Source organism: Paroedura picta, chromosome 4, assembly GCF_049243985.1.
Source record: "Paroedura picta isolate Pp20150507F chromosome 4, Ppicta_v3.0, whole genome shotgun sequence".
NCBI classification, from domain to species: Eukaryota; Metazoa; Chordata; class Lepidosauria; order Squamata; family Gekkonidae; genus Paroedura; species Paroedura picta.
Genome location: NC_135372.1, coordinates 68238998 through 68254861, shown reverse-complemented (window position 1 = coordinate 68254861; position 15864 = coordinate 68238998). Strand labels below are relative to the sequence as shown.

The following is a 15864-nucleotide window of genomic DNA, read 5'->3' as shown; positions in this document are numbered from 1 at the left end:
GGAGCTCCACACAGGAATTTAAGGCTGTATTCCTAGAATCACCACATCTGAAGCAAGTGGCCCATATTTGCCCAAACCAACTAGATGCTGCCAGCAAAACTTTAGGGTCGCACTGATGAGAGGAAACATTCAGCATGCTTAATGAACCACCCCAGTGTACAAAGGATTCTAATGACAGTGAGTGATGGCAAGACAACTCCCATGCAGACTGCTCAGCTTGATTTAAGGAATGATCATGAAGAATGCAGTGTGGATGCAATGTGCTTAGTTCCTGAAGCAGCCTGACTCCACATTCTTAGTTCCTGAACTCCTTGACAACCCCAGGCTGGTAGCAATGACCTTTACTCTGGACACTCCCTGTTGGCATTTTGGCTTCTCAGCTTTGATTCTTGAGTTTGATTATGGACTCTCTCTTGTCTGGTAACTTCCTGGCTATTGACCTATGGCTTGTTTATGACTAGGGCTTTGGACATTCCTTTTAGTGCAACCCCTTTAGCTGCAAGAAGCTCCACCTCAGTAAAGCCTGCACCTAACAGCTGTTCCTGCTCAAGACTTTTTTCCTGGCTCAGCACCATGCTGTGGCAGCAGCACACCTGATCTAGTCAGGTGGCACAGTTGCAATCTCTCTTTTGGTTCATGACAGAATCAAATAATAGAAAATCTTAAAATAATGTCAACTTCCTCCCTGTTACCCTTGAAGTTGTATAATGCCTGAGTAATCATTTATTTTTTCTTGATGATGTTCTTGAGGTTAATTTTCAAGCAAGCAAAGTGACACCCCAAATCTGCTTTAATGTTCCGCTTTCTGGAAAGCACCCTGTTCTATCAAAACCGTAGAACAATTAGAAGTTGTGGCTATTGTTCGTAATGTTATAGTTATTATTGTATTATTATAAACTGAGTTATTTGTATTGTTCCTGTTTGATGTAAACTGCCCTGAGCCTTCGGGAAGGGCAGTATATATAAATATAATAAATAAATACATACATACATAGCTTTTCGTTATCTACAGTCAAAAGCTTTGCCGTAATATGTGAAACATAAGCTGATTTCCTTCTGAAATTCTCTCATATGCTTCAGTAACTACTGTGAATTTGTAAAATGATCTCTAATATCTCTTCCTTTTCTGGATCCAGCTTGAACATCTGGAATTTCTCATTCCATACATGGTAACAGTATTTGCTGTAAGATTTTCAGCATCATTTTACTTGCATGAGAAGACAATATGGACAGGCATAAACCAAAAAATTCCAGTTTGGTTTGGGACAGCCCCAAATATTTTAGATTACATTTTTGGTACTGTCATGGCCTGTTTCAGTTTTGTTTAAACAGAGAGCTTCCCCAGGTTCCACTTACAATTATGTAATCTATTTCATTACTGCATTTGGTTACCTAGTAATATTCACAATTGTCTGTTTTGTAGCCTGAAACATATTTGCAATAACAACTTATCATCTTCCCAACATTCTGAGTCGTCTCCTGCTTCATTTTGTGCTCCTGTTTCTGTTTACTTTATTTCATATGCTTGTGTTCCAATCATACAATTATAGAATTGGAAGGTACCTCATGGGCCATCTAGTCCAACCCCCTGCACTATGCAGGACACACACATCCCTATCGCTCATCTACTATAACCTGCCACCCCCTTGAGCCTTCACAGTATCAGCCTCTCTGTCAGATGGCTATCTAGCCACTGTTTAAAAATTTCCAAAGATGGAGAACCCACCACCTCCCGAGGAAGCCTGTTCCACTGAGAAACCACTCTAACTGTCAGGAACTTCTTTCTGATGTATAGATGGAATTTCTTTTGAATTAATTTCATCCCATTCGTTCTGGTCCATCCCTCTGGGGCAAAAGAACAACTCTGCTCCATCCTCTATATTAGCGATCCCCAACCTGTGGGCCGCGGACCACATGTGGTCCTTCGACTAATTGGAGGTGGGCCCCGAAGGACGCCTTCTCCCCCCCCCCCCGGCCCTTTACAACATACTTCATTGTTGTGGCATGTCTGTATCTTATGGGATGTTTAAACATTACCATAGCAATCAGAGAGCGCTAGGGCAGTGATTGAGAGTAGAGGAGTAAACTACCCCCCCCCCGGGCCTCAGTAAAAGGCGTTGAGTGGTCCCCGGTGATAAAAAGGTTGGGGACCACTGCTCTATATGGCACCCTTTTAAATACTTGAAGATGGTTATAAAATCACCTATGATTATCAACACATCTTGTTTAGGTGTGTGATCAATTCTTCCTGGATACATGTATAAAAGATTACTATTTCTTTCTCTTTGCCATCTACAGATAGAGTGTAAACTGGAATGCTAGTTATCTTACCAGGCTTAGAAGTGGTTTATGCTAGTATCACATGTAGCACATACTACAGGTCCCATGATTCCAGAAGCCCACTTAGGGGGCCCTCATACTGTTATCATTAGGGGGTCTTCATATTTATGTGGCTTGCAGGTTGCAAGAACCAAAAAGGGAGATATGCATGCTCAGTTACTAACATTGCTCATCGGCCTTCTGTGCAGACCACAAACCACATGAGTGTGGGCGGGGAGATCCTGTTAGAATGTGCTCAGTCTCCAAATAGCAATGCTATGACTAGCAATGCTATGACTAGCAGAAGCTCACCAGGATCTCAGCCAGAAGTCTTTCATATCACTACTCATGGATCTTTAACTGGAGAAGCCAGAGATTGAAATTGGGATCTTCTGCATGCATAGCAGATGCTTTTTCACTGTGTTTTGGGAACAGGGAAGGGTCAAGTATAAGTGGGACAAAATTCATATACATAAATTCAATTATGATAATTGACTATGAACCTAGCAACAAATCTGCTATAGCATCCTGGAATGTTCATGAATATTATAACCTCTCAAGGAATGAAACTCATAAGAACAGCAAAGAGTTTCTATTTAGGAAAGCTGAAAAACTGCTTTTTAATGAAAATATTCCCTCTTCTTCATACAGATCTAGAAATAAAATAATATCAGAAATAAGCTCAAATCTATTAAATCTCAGTAGAAAAAGTCACAGAAAACCGCCAAAGATATGGAGTAGCTGAAAAAAGGAAATAAATGTAGTATCACTGCATCTTTTTTTTGTTCTCTCCGTCATGAGACCATTGTTTTCTCTTTGGCGTTAGACAGACATTCAACAATGGCTTTTATATTTGCAATTGGAGGCTGTCTCCTCCCCCCCCCCTTCCTTTCTGAAGGCCATATGTACAACCTGATGCTGGCTCCAACCAGTATCGTTCTACTTAGGATACAAACAAGAGGGCTTAAAATAATCACCACACACACATATACACACATATACACATTTTCCACCAAAGAACTCAAAGTTTGCACATAGTTTTGTCTTAACAAAAGGTAAAATGTGGGTTTTCTTTTTTGATTTTGCTTTGAGCCAACACAGCTGCTTGGAACCCCTGCCTACTTAACTGGGAATAGTATTCTTCATATAAACTGGGATTCTAACCTAGTGGGAAAGTTAGTGAGCACTACCTCTGATTTACTCCTGTACGTACACTCAAACTTCAGGGATAGCTAGATTTAGTTTCTAAGTAGGATTGACTTCACTGCACTCCGCATGAGAACGGTCAGTACACAAAACAAAGAGTATGCATGAGTACATCAATAAGGTGCACATGTGTACACAGATATTGTAGAATTATATTAACTTTAATTTGAAAACACCAGCAGCAAAAGTTTACCTTATATTCTCTTCAATTCTTAGAGATTCTTACTTTCTAAAAATTAAATATCAACCATGATACAATTAAAGAACAGTCATTTTTGTATTCCCTATCAGCCTGGTCATTCAGACACTGCAGAAGGGCTTAAGTAATACAGGTAAAAGAAAATAGAAATAATGCCCTCCTTAAGCCAGTTTGGTGCAGTGGTTAGGAGTGCAGACTTCTAATCTGGCATGCTGGGTTTGATTCTGCACTCCCCCACATGCAGCCAGCTGGGTGACCTTGGGATCACCACAGTGCTAATAAAGCTGTTCTGACCAAGCAGTGATATCAGCACTCTCTCAGCCTCACCCACCCCACAGGGTGTCTGTTGTGGGGAGAGGAATGGGAAGGCGACTGTAAGCCGCTTTGAGCCTCCTTTGGGTAGGGAAAAGCGGCATATAAGAACCAACTCTTCTTCTTCTTCTTCTTCTTCTTCTTCTTCTTCTTCTTCTTCTTCTTCTTCTTCTTCTTCATCATCATCATCATCATCATCATCATCGCACAGAAATAGACTCAAATATACGACCTTAATAGCTTTGACAGCATCTTAATATACCATGTGTTGTTGTATGCTTGGCATTGAGATATATATGCCTACTATAACTGAGGGCACAATAATCTATTTCCAGTATTTCTGTGCTCTGATTAATTTGTGTACACCTCATGCTGATATCTGTAAATAGATGTAATTAACAATAGGATAAATGTTCTGTAACATAATATACAAGCCTAATAGTCAAATTTTCCCACCATTATATGAAAAATGTACACTACTTAGCTTAAAAATCCCTAATGTATTTGAAATAATATTTGGTGCTGGGGAAGGGAACAACTAAGTTTGTTCTCAGAGCAACCATCGATCACATGAACATGCCATTTGCCCTGGCAGCCGAGCTGTATGTAAATTAGTAGAAATTACCCCTGTGGTATTTATGGCAGTGGAACGCTCCTGACTACAAAGCTACACCTCTGATTGGTGACCATTGGGGGAGCACACAAACCCCCAAAATGCAAATTCAAAGGGGGAGGGGGAAGCTAGGATTAAGAGAAGGCATAGAGCACAGCCACAATTTAAAAAGGTAGGGGGAGGGAAGGCACCGGGTACAGCTGCAGAGCAGAAAAACTCAAAATTTAAAGGGAGAAAACCTGCTCCCTCCCTTGTGCTGGGTCAAGATTGCCCACTGAAAACTATGGGAGATGCAATGGGTCTGCAACAGCATTCAGCATCTCTCATTGTTCTAGGCTAGAAAGGTGAGGGGGGGGATTTGTTCTTGGTTTGCTGTATCCCTCCCCAGTTTTTGTCAGGTGGCCTCAAATTGCCCGAGACCTTTTGCCTGCTGTGGGGGAGGGGGGATCTTATTTGCTTTCAGTGATCTAGAAAGGTGCCTTACTCACGAGATGACCGTGTCTTGAATGACAAGAATGTCCATTGGAAACCATGGGAGATGCTGGAAGACCCACTGGAAATAAAGGGCAGCAAGAATACCAAGTGACTTGCATGGGCTCCATTGAAATGTATTATAGTAGCGTTGTACGCAGCGGCGTCCAAAGCTGCCGTTCCAGGCCGACGTAGCCAGCGCCGCGCCGCAAGGAGGAAGGGACGCGCAGGTGCTGATGCGTTAGTCGGCACACACAAACAGGCATGGAGCTCTGCATGTGTGCACCAACCGGTGTGTCAGCGCCCACGCCTCCCCCCCACCATGGCGCAGCACTGGCTGCATCAGCCTGGAATGGCAGCTTCAGATGCCACCGTGCACAACCTTATAATAATTATAGTCAGAAAACAATTGCAAAAGAAGCGTGGAATGAATTAACCATTACACTCAGATAAACTACTCTGGAATGGCAAGGCACCAAGTGGAATGACAGCCACTTGGAAAAGCACATGGGATGGTTGCCAAAGGCGAGGAAGGGATGGGAGCCAAATATGGTAACTTTGGGGGATGTACCATGAAGATGCTGGAAGACCCATTGGGTGGGGATAGGCAGATACAATGACTTAGATTTTCTATGATGCAGAGCTGCTTGGGACATTGTATTTGAAAATTTCCTGCATAAATTTAAAACGTTTAATTTTAAAATGTTGCAATTTAAAATGGCTTTTATTGGGGAATGGAGAATATGCCCAGGTGTCTCAATAGACAGAGCAGGATATCCCATAAATTCTTCTGGCAATTCTATATCATTAGCATTCCTTTTGTGGTTAGTTTAATCCTTTGTCAATGCAAATATAATTTGGTATAAGTGAATTTTTTGAAAAGTAGTTAAAGCAAGGCTTTGCAAAATAAAATGTAAGTAACTCAATTTTCCAAAAAGAATTCAAAAAGATTTCATTTTACCATTATGAAAAACATAGCAGGACTCAAAACTGAATTTATCATATCAGGCAGAATTGGGGGGGGGGGGGGAAGTAATCTTCTACATATGAGAAGCTACTAAAGAAATCAACTGATGTGCTCTAAACTAATGTGATGGGCATCTTCAGCTTCATTACTGGTACCTAATGCTATTCCTATGGCTTATGCTAGCAAGGTAAATCAGACCTACTGCTGTGCTTAACATTTTGGCAAAGTACACACTGCTACTGACTAGGAGTGTGCAATTTTCCCCCTGGTATTTTTCGATTTGTGTCTATCGGACACTTAAAGATTGAGATTCCACCCAAAAATCCTGATCTCAATATCGGTACAGTATTTGGATCTGGGATTTTTCAGAAATCCCTAATTTTTGCAGGTCATATAGACTTGAACTGAAATTTGCTGCCAAATAAGCAGTGGCAAAGCTGCTAAAAACAACTGAGCCTCAGCTCAGGTGGGGCTCTTTTGGTTGATCCCTTTAAACCAGAATGCCCAACAGAGCCTGACAAGCAGCCAATCCTGATAAGGTAGTTTTGGGGTATATTTTTGGCTCAAACAGACCTGAATTCACACCCCTGATCCTGACATACTATGTTTTCAATGTTAAAGGAATGTTGGAAACAGATTCCTGTGCCCTAAGCTATAGGAGGCATATATGACATGTTTTATGTCATGCTCATATTGTGAACCTCTGTGAGCCATCAGTGCTGGAAGCAGCAGTATAAAAGTATAACAACAACAACAACAAATCTCCAATGCAATGACTGCAACAGCACATGATGTATTAAGGTCATTAAAGTTATTAAGGTCATTAACATTTTTTCATATATTTGAGTCTATTCCTCTGCGATTAAGGAGGGCATTGTTTGCATACTATTATCCACCAGCAAAGATATTCCTCACATTCCCAAAGGAAACAACTTGCAGGAGTGACCTAAATAGTATTCAATTTTCTGATTTTTTTTTAAGGGCAGCAAATAAACGAGAAGCGCCACAGATAGATTCCAAGTTTCTGATAACAGATATGCAAGAACATGAGTTAATAATGACAAATCTGGATGGGTGTAGGATAATGAGCCCCAGAGGAGTGAAAAATAATTGGGGGAGAAAGAAGGAATTATCTGCTAAATTGAAAATTCTACCACAGCAATGAAACCAGTAAGGTATTGCACCAAACAGCCACATTCTGCAGTCAAACACATGGGTAACACAGTCAAAGTAAAAGAATACTTGAACATCTGGAACAGCTTCACTGTAAAATATAAAAAGCTAAGGCCTAGGTGAGCAGAGAGTGGGCGGGGCCAGTCCTATCTTTTGACCAATAGGAAGGCATTTTGCACCTTCCCATTGGTCCAAAGATCAGACTAGTCCGGCGCCCTGGACTTTGGACCAATAGGGGTGTGACATAGCCCACCCACCTGGACAGGGGCAATATGGCAAGGACACAGTTAATAGGCCAGGGGGGGCTACTTTTCCCCTTAGGCCGGGAAGCCCGCATGCCACCTTGCAGAGCTGGCAGGTGAGTGCATTCTCTCCCCCTCATTTCAGGCCTGCTGTGAAGAAGTCTCTAACAGCCCCTGACTGAGGCGAGGGAGTTGTTTCTGAGAGTAACGCAGAGGAGTATGTGGGCATGGGTGTGCTTTCCTTTTGAGAGGGGAGGGAAGCTTTCCCCTTCTGCCTAACCACTGGCTGACAGAGAGGACACAGAAAAGCCCTTTCTCACTTAAAATACTGCTCTGGCTGGCTTCGCTACTGGAGGGAAGACGCAGCCAAGCAACTCTCTGTAGATTTGAGGCCTACCACACAGGGTTGTTGCGCAGATGAAATATCAAGTGGAGTTAGCTTTATAGGTAAGTAGACAGTGACAGTGAGACTTTGGGGGGAACTAGGTGATCTACTTTTATTAGGCAACGATTTGGCCTTGTGGACAACAACAGGGACTGAAGTTGCTAGCAGTAGGCCTCAGGCTTCAGAAGGGCACATATCACCAGCCAAGCAGCCAAGGGGTGTCTGGGACCACGTGCATTCCATTTGAAGCGATGCATGTGAGGGGAGAGCGCTTTCCCTTCAGCCTAACTTCTTGGATTTGAACTGTACTTCCAGGGAATTCTCAGACCCCTCCTGGAGGCTGGCATCCCTAAACCTCAGTGGGATACATTGCTACACAGTCACCCCTCCAAAGCAGCCACTTTTGCCTGGAGATGAGCACCAATTCCAGATCTCCAGGAGGTTGACTGTCCCTGGTCTGAACATATTTCTTGAAGTCTGGAAGTGGGACCTCAAAAGTGTGTAATGACCCTGCAGTCGCGTAGCATCCCCTGACTTATTTCTGGCTAAGAAAACATTGCTCTTCCTCCACTGGCACCTCCTGAATCTGCTTTTCATTTAAAATGGAGAGAAAGTTACATGCATGTGTATATTATATCTAATTACACTTTTAATCTAAGGTGTGTTTACAAAGGATAAATATGGATGCACAGAAAAAAAGATCAGCAGAATATCATTGCATTAGGCTATTGCCACTTGTTTCAAGGGAAATCTCCTCTACCCATTTCTTGTTTCTGCGAATTAATTACTGTGTATGAAAATTTGTACGAAATATATGAAATACTTTGGAACAGCTTTTGAACAAGTTGGGGTCAAAGACTGCATGATCAGAAATGCCACCAAATTTCTGAGATGAATTCTCCGAAGTGCAAATTAAACAAATGTGCTTAATTTTCTCAGCTTCTACAGAACATACTGGAGATTCTGTTATCTTTACATATAAATAAAATGGTAAGAGGGTGCAGGAAGGAGTTGGCACTCATAGCCAGGTATGCAGCTCCAGCTATCCTATTCCTGACTGGCCATCCGTCCAACGAACACCCAGTCAGGAAGGGTGTCCCACCCCTGCCCGCATCCCCCTCCAGTTTCTCCTATATGAAAGAAGTGCCAGTTGGTGAGTGGGAGCTAGAGGAAGGGTGTGGGGCCTGGGATTGCAAGCCCCATGGGGGTGAGGAAGGAGGGAGGGAGACCTCTACCAGTACTCACCCCTGCCTCAAGCAGCCCCAGCTGTGGACTTGCCAGGCCTGTGACGCTGTGGGAGAGAGGGTGAGAGGATGAACCAGCCTCTGACAGTGCGCCTGCCGCAACGAGCAACTTTGCCAGACTGTGGCAGGACTGCCCAGAGCAGTCAGGGGAGGACTGGCATCCTTGTCAGTGCTTCCTGCTGCCACCCAAAAATGCTCACTGAATACTTCATGTCACCACCCTGAAAACGCCCATCAAAGACTCAGCGAGCCTTTTTGGGGTGGCAGAGGAAGAAGCGAAGGCCCGGACAGCACTTCCCCCTGCCACCTTAAAAACACCCGCCGAGCCCTCGGCATGGCTCTTTGGGGCAGCGGGAAAGGGAAGAAGTCCCTGCCGGCACTTCCCACCAGCACTATGAAAATGCCCTCTGAGGCCTCGGTAAGCCTTTTCAGAGCAGCAGGGGGAGGGGCAACCCTTTTCAGAGAGGCATATGGAGTCACAAAGTCCCCAACAGCACTTCCTCCCCCCATCCCAAAAATACCAACCGAGGCCTCTCCAGGCCTCAACTGGTCTCCCCAAGACAAGGGGGGCTCTAGCACCCACTGAATACTTAAATATAACAAGCATTTTTGCTAATATATTATACTAGTAAATAATCCCGCTGCAGTCTTAATGCAGCGGGCTCTAGCAGGTCCTCGGAGTCGGCGGGCCGGGGCGGGCATGGGGCGCGTCAGGGCGGCGTGGCTCAGGGGAGCGCGGGACGGCTCTGGGGGATCCTCAGAGTCGCCGGAGGTGCGGGGCCGGTGCGGGCGTGGCTGGGGGCTCCAGAGGGGCCTGGGAGTCAGTGGGCCGGCGTGGTCATGGGGCGGGCCGGTGCGGACATGGGGCGTGTTGGGGCGGCGCGGCTCAGGGCAGCGTGGGGCAGCTCAGGCGGGTCCTCAGAGTCTGCGGGGGTGTGGGGCTGGTGCGGCCATGGCTGGCGGCTTGAGCGGGGCCCGGGAGTCGGCGGGCCGGGGCAGGCATGAGGCGGGTTGGGGCGGTGTGGCGCAGGGCAGCGCGGGGCGGCTCGGGCGGGTCTCGGGAGTTGGCGGGGGCTGCGAGGCCAATGCAGCCGTAGCTGCGGGCTCAAGCGGGGCCTGGGAGTCTGCGGGGCCTGCACGGGGCGGCACAGTGCGGGGCGGCTCGGGCGGGTCTCAGGAGTTGGCGGTGAGGCTTGTCGAGGGCCCCCGGCTGCGTCAGCGGCTACCTGGGGCCATGCAGAGTGTAATCGTACGGCGGCAAGGAGGCGCTGTGTGCGGCTCCCAATTGGTCCCTTGGCGCCGGACCGACAACCGCTTTGCGCCTGCTAATTGGGCCCCCCGATTGTCATTCCAGAGGAAGGGGCCTATGGGCACCCTTCCTCATCATGGACAGGGCCCGCCTTTGGTGCCCTTAACAAAATATATTATCTTCTCCGCTAGGAGCAGTTAAAGATAATGCCTTGAGATTCGACCAGTATAGGAAAGCTTAGAAAATATGTCTGTGTCTCTATACATACATAATACATAATACATAATACATAATACATAATACATAATACATAATACATAATACATAATACATAATACATAATACATAATACATAATACATACATACATACATACATACATACATACATACATACATACATACATACATACATACATACATACATACAGAGAGAGAGAGAGAGAGACTCACTTCAGATTACAGAAAACACTACTAGGAATAAATGACTTATTAAGTCATTATTCTATCTATTGAAAAAAATAAGGATCAAAATAGTCATGTATGTATTCTGGGAACCGTGTTTTAAGAAGCAAATTCAACTATACAACAATTGGCATTCCGTGAAGCCTACAAAAGCTAGCACTTCAATTTTCCTTACTAATAATAATACAGTTACCCTCTCACACAGACAGTAACAACCACTGACTGACAATGATCGATGCCTATAATACAAGCTACATTAGAGAGTTAGCTTGTCATTCTCAATGTATATTTGAGCATCTTTGGCACCAATGAAGACAAAAGCACAGAAAGAAAGGCAACAAGGTACCTTGGGAAAGCATGACCTGGGAATGATGGATGAGAAATGCATCCAACATTTCTGGCTCTACAGAAGAACCATCTTAAAATTCTGAACTTTTTGGAAAGCTGGAGTAGGTCAAGGCAAAGTCAACACGTCTTCCTTGCAGGAAGTATATGATACCCCACTTCAAAAAATGAAAGTTCAAAATTTATCACTCAGAGGAGCCCATAATTTTATTTATACACACACACACACACATATATATATATACATATATACACACACACAATATACAATATACAAATATACATACATACATACATACATACATACATACATACATAATCAATTTTTTCACAACTCAGGATTAATAATCATGTTTGTATTGAGAACTGTAGTGGTTGTTGCACAGATAACTGACCAAATCAGGAAAAATGCAGGTCATATATAAGCCTCCCTTTCTAGTCCCCTCAATATCATGAGTATATCCAATTCTCTGGCTTGGTAAAAATGAAAAATAGTATGCTAGATGTTGTTGTGTGATAGAAGTATAAATTGACTGCTGCCATTTATAAGTGACCTTTGAGTAGCCACAAGGGTAAGGAAAATAGATGCTACAAAATATAATTTGCATTTATAAAACCTGGCTATAATATTTACCAATTACTCATTACCTCAACAAGAATGCTACACATGAAAGTTATCCTTGGAGATTTTACATAGTTTTCACCATAGTTCATGATCCATTAGAATAGTTTTGCTTGATTTTGTACACAAAATATGCATTCTTATTTTTACCTGCTCCAAATAGCTGGCCAAACATTTCATCCTGCTTGGATCCCTGCAGGCCCTGCCCAACAGAGGCTGACAAGCAGCCAATCCTCATAAGGTATTTTCAGCTCAGGTAGACCTGAATTCATGCCCCTGCTACTGACATACTATGTTTTCAATGTTAAAGAAATGTTGAAAACAGATTCCTGTGCCCTCAGCTATAGCAGGCTCATATTTCTCCAATGCAATACATACAATCATGCATGGTGTATTCAAAATTATGCTGTCAAAACTATTAAGGAAATTAACACTTTTTAATATATTTGAGTCTATTGAATACAAGTGGACAGATAAGCTTCTTACTCAGCCCTTTCTCGCATTATCCTCTTTATATCTCCTCATTTCACATCCCTGATATCTCTTCCTTCCTGTCTTTCTCCAGAGATTTAGTATGATTTATTGGCACCTATTAGACCAATTTTCTCTGTTATTCTCATGGATACTACCTCATCATTAAACAGAGGTCATATAAGCAGATTGGTAAAGAGAAATGAGATGATACTTGAATTTATGGAATGATCCTTCAGTGATTGGACAGTTTCACTTGAGACAGTACAAACAGGACATACCAGAGCACCATAGGTTCAATTATTTCTGGGAAAATGTGTGTGGCTGTTTAAGGAGTAAAAATTTGGTATCTTCATTAATGTGCCCCGTTTATTTTTGAAAACCATTAACCAGATATACACTATTACTTTTTTACTCACTAATTCTTTTTTATTCAGTAAAAGTGGAGTAGTGGTTGGGAGCGCAGACTTCTAATCTGGCAAACCAGGTTTGATTCCCCGTTCCCCAACATACAGCCAGCTGAGTGACCTTGGGCTTGCCACAGTACTGATAAAGCTGTTCTGACTGAGCAGTAATATCAGAGCTCTCTCAGCCAACCTACCTCACAGGGTGTCTGTTGTGGGTAGAGGAAAGGGAAGGTGATTGTAAGCTGCTTTGAGACCCCTTCTGGTACAGGAAAGGGGCATATAAGAACCAATTCTTCTTAAATTCTTCAGTGTATTTGAATTGTTTTTCAATTTCCTTTCACCCCCAGAATAAATGTTCTAACCAAAAGCATATCATACTTTCATCTGACTTAAGCACATCAGTGCTTTTGTTCACTTATTAAGCTCTTTGCATGCTTGATTAAAGTTTTAAAGGCCCTTAACTGATTTTATAAGAGATGAATAAAAATCTATAGCATGCTAATCACCCTTTTATTCTCAACAAATTAAAGTGAAATTAACCTTCTAATGTGTACACAAATGTAATCTGACCCATATGCTTGTCATTATGTGAAGTAGGGCTCTTTTTCACAACAGAAAGCCTAAAACCTTGATTTTAAATTCAGATTTCCAAAAAGAGACAGAATAGCACTAATGGAAATCAACTTCTCTTAGGAAGTGAAATATAACTTCTAAAGAAGTCACCTACTTCTCTACTTTTGCTTCTATCCCCTGCCCCTTTCAAACATCAGATTGTGCTGCTGACACAGGCTTCCTAGAAGATAAACCAAGCAACTGCTGACAAGGTTAAAATGGCCAGCACTAATGCATTCATGAAAACCTGATGGGTATCACGTCCTATTCAAGTGAGTTGTCCCTTTGAGAGAGGCATTCTGCATGAAATAATCCTACCCAATATTATATTTTATGAAAAGGGGGGGGTTGGTATTACAACAAACTAATTGAAAATAAAGCCATTCCGAAGTCTATGAAGATGGAATGACTTTGCTTCACGAGAAAAGAACACCTTTGGAATGGATGCAAGGTATTGGAAAGTAGGAAGATGTGAAAGTGAAAGAGAACAATTACAGTTTTATTGTCATTTTATGTGCCAAAATATTGTATACTGTTTGATTGGTCATATCAAGAGTTACAGATTCACAGAAATCTTTAACCGCTCCTGTGGAGCGGAATAAATGAGTAAGCCCTAAAGGGGAGGAGAAAGGGCGGGCTCTGTCCGGGATAAAAACTTGGAGGGGCCCAATGTTTCTGGGGGAAAGTCTGGCCAGTTGTCCATTAGGAAACAGAGCTAGGTGTCATCTGAATATTGATGGCATCCCAGTCTGAACCCCACGATTGGAGTAGAAGGCACATGAAGATGCTGAATAGAGTGGAGGGAGAGAACTGTACCCTGCGATATTCCACAAGGGATTTGGCAAGGGCATGAGTAACTCTCTCACACAGCAGCCCTCTGTTTGCAGCCCTGGATTAGGGAGATTAGTCAGTGAAGGGCTGTCCCCTGTATACCAGTTTTGGAGAGTCAGACTAGGATCCACAATGGATTCAAGTTTTGAATCTACCATGAAGCTTGCTGGTTGAACTTGTGCTAGTCACTCTCCCAACCTCACTAAGTTGTGAGAATAAAATGAGGAGGACCTCATATGTTGTCCCAAGCTTTCTGCAGCAAGAGCAGGATAAAAATACACTAGACTAGATTAGACAGAAATATTTGTTCCAGTAAATGGGTGAACTGAATGAAGCCATGTTTCTGATTCTGTTCAATGAAGTATTACATTGTGGTGTGGCACAAAGCAGCCAAATGAATCCACTAGAGTCAAATTACTTTTTTTTCTGTGTGCTGTAAAAATATTAATGTGACATTTCATTGGGTCAACCATCTTAAAGGTTAATTCTGTTTCCTGTATCAGATATTCCTTTAGGTGAACTGCTCTGAGCAGTTCCTATTTACCTATTCCAAAACAGTCCTCAAACTGTTTCACTGCTCACTCTCACTGTTAAGAACATATTGACTTACTGCCTGCTCTGCTGTTTAATTCATTTATGCTGAGCGGCAAGCATGAAGACAGAATTTTAAATGTGACATTTGCAGGCTGCTGGGTCATTTGAAGCTCTGACAACGCCAGGGGAGTTCCTGACATACAAACTGGTCCTGATTTCCAATCTTCCATGTTCTGAACACAACAGATATTCTTGCCGGAGGTGCAGATTTCAGCCTAAAGTTTTAAATTTCCTTTGGGTTTAACATCTTGGAGAAAAGGCCTGTACACCTGAAAGTTCTAAAATAAAGCCTATGTTTCCTTTAAGCTATAAACTGGCATAGCCTCCAGCAAGCAAACTCAACTGCAGGAAGCGACTTTGATTGACAAAGATATTTGGAAACACAATAATAATTAATACCCAGAGGATGGTCCAAACAACTTTTATGCTTGGTGGACTTCCATTTTTCCTGTTGATCTAGCCTCATTCAAAAGCTGCTGTGTCTGAAGGCCTCAGCTGTAGATAATGGGCCATTTAGACAACAGCAGCAGCATCTGGCTTAGCATGCCAGCAGTTAAACGTGGTCACAATTAGAATGAAATACCTACACATAAAATACTGCTTTTTGCTGCCATAACAACTGAGCTATAACAACAGAACTGCTAGTTGGAAACAGCATACAATTCACTTAGAATTATATTGTTAGAAACTGTTTTTCTAGTTCGTAACTGCTATATGATAAAATCACTGGTTCGGCATTTTTAATGATCACAAAGCAGCACTTGGCATGATTTTACTCACGGAGCAAGTTGGAAAAAGAGGAAAAATGCAAATGGTAAAAGAGTCTTCAGATTAGAGAAACACACAGATTAGAGAAGCCAAGGCCATAAAATGCAGCAATGCATCCAAAGTGTCTTGGGTTGGTTTTCCCCCTAAGAATCCACATCGGGAAAGGCAGGCAGCATCATAATCTAATTCTAAGCACAATCATATCTTCTTGCCCCTCTCCAGCTGGACCCACCTATGTATCCTGGAGACAAGACTGCACATGCCTTTGTACACAGCAGGGACAAACCAACCCATTACAGGAAGGAGCGGAAGCAAGCATGCTGTCCACATTCCTGTTCACAACTAAGTGCTGGCCCGGATGGACATTGGCT

At 43.0% G+C, this 15864-nt stretch overlaps 1 protein-coding gene across 2 annotated transcripts in view; it reads right to left on the bottom strand.

The window, feature by feature from the left end:
- PIGK (phosphatidylinositol glycan anchor biosynthesis class K) overlaps window positions 1–15864 on the bottom strand; it is a 138236-nt gene that overhangs the window by 17821 nt on the left and 104551 nt on the right. The gene's annotated exons all lie outside the window — the stretch shown is intronic.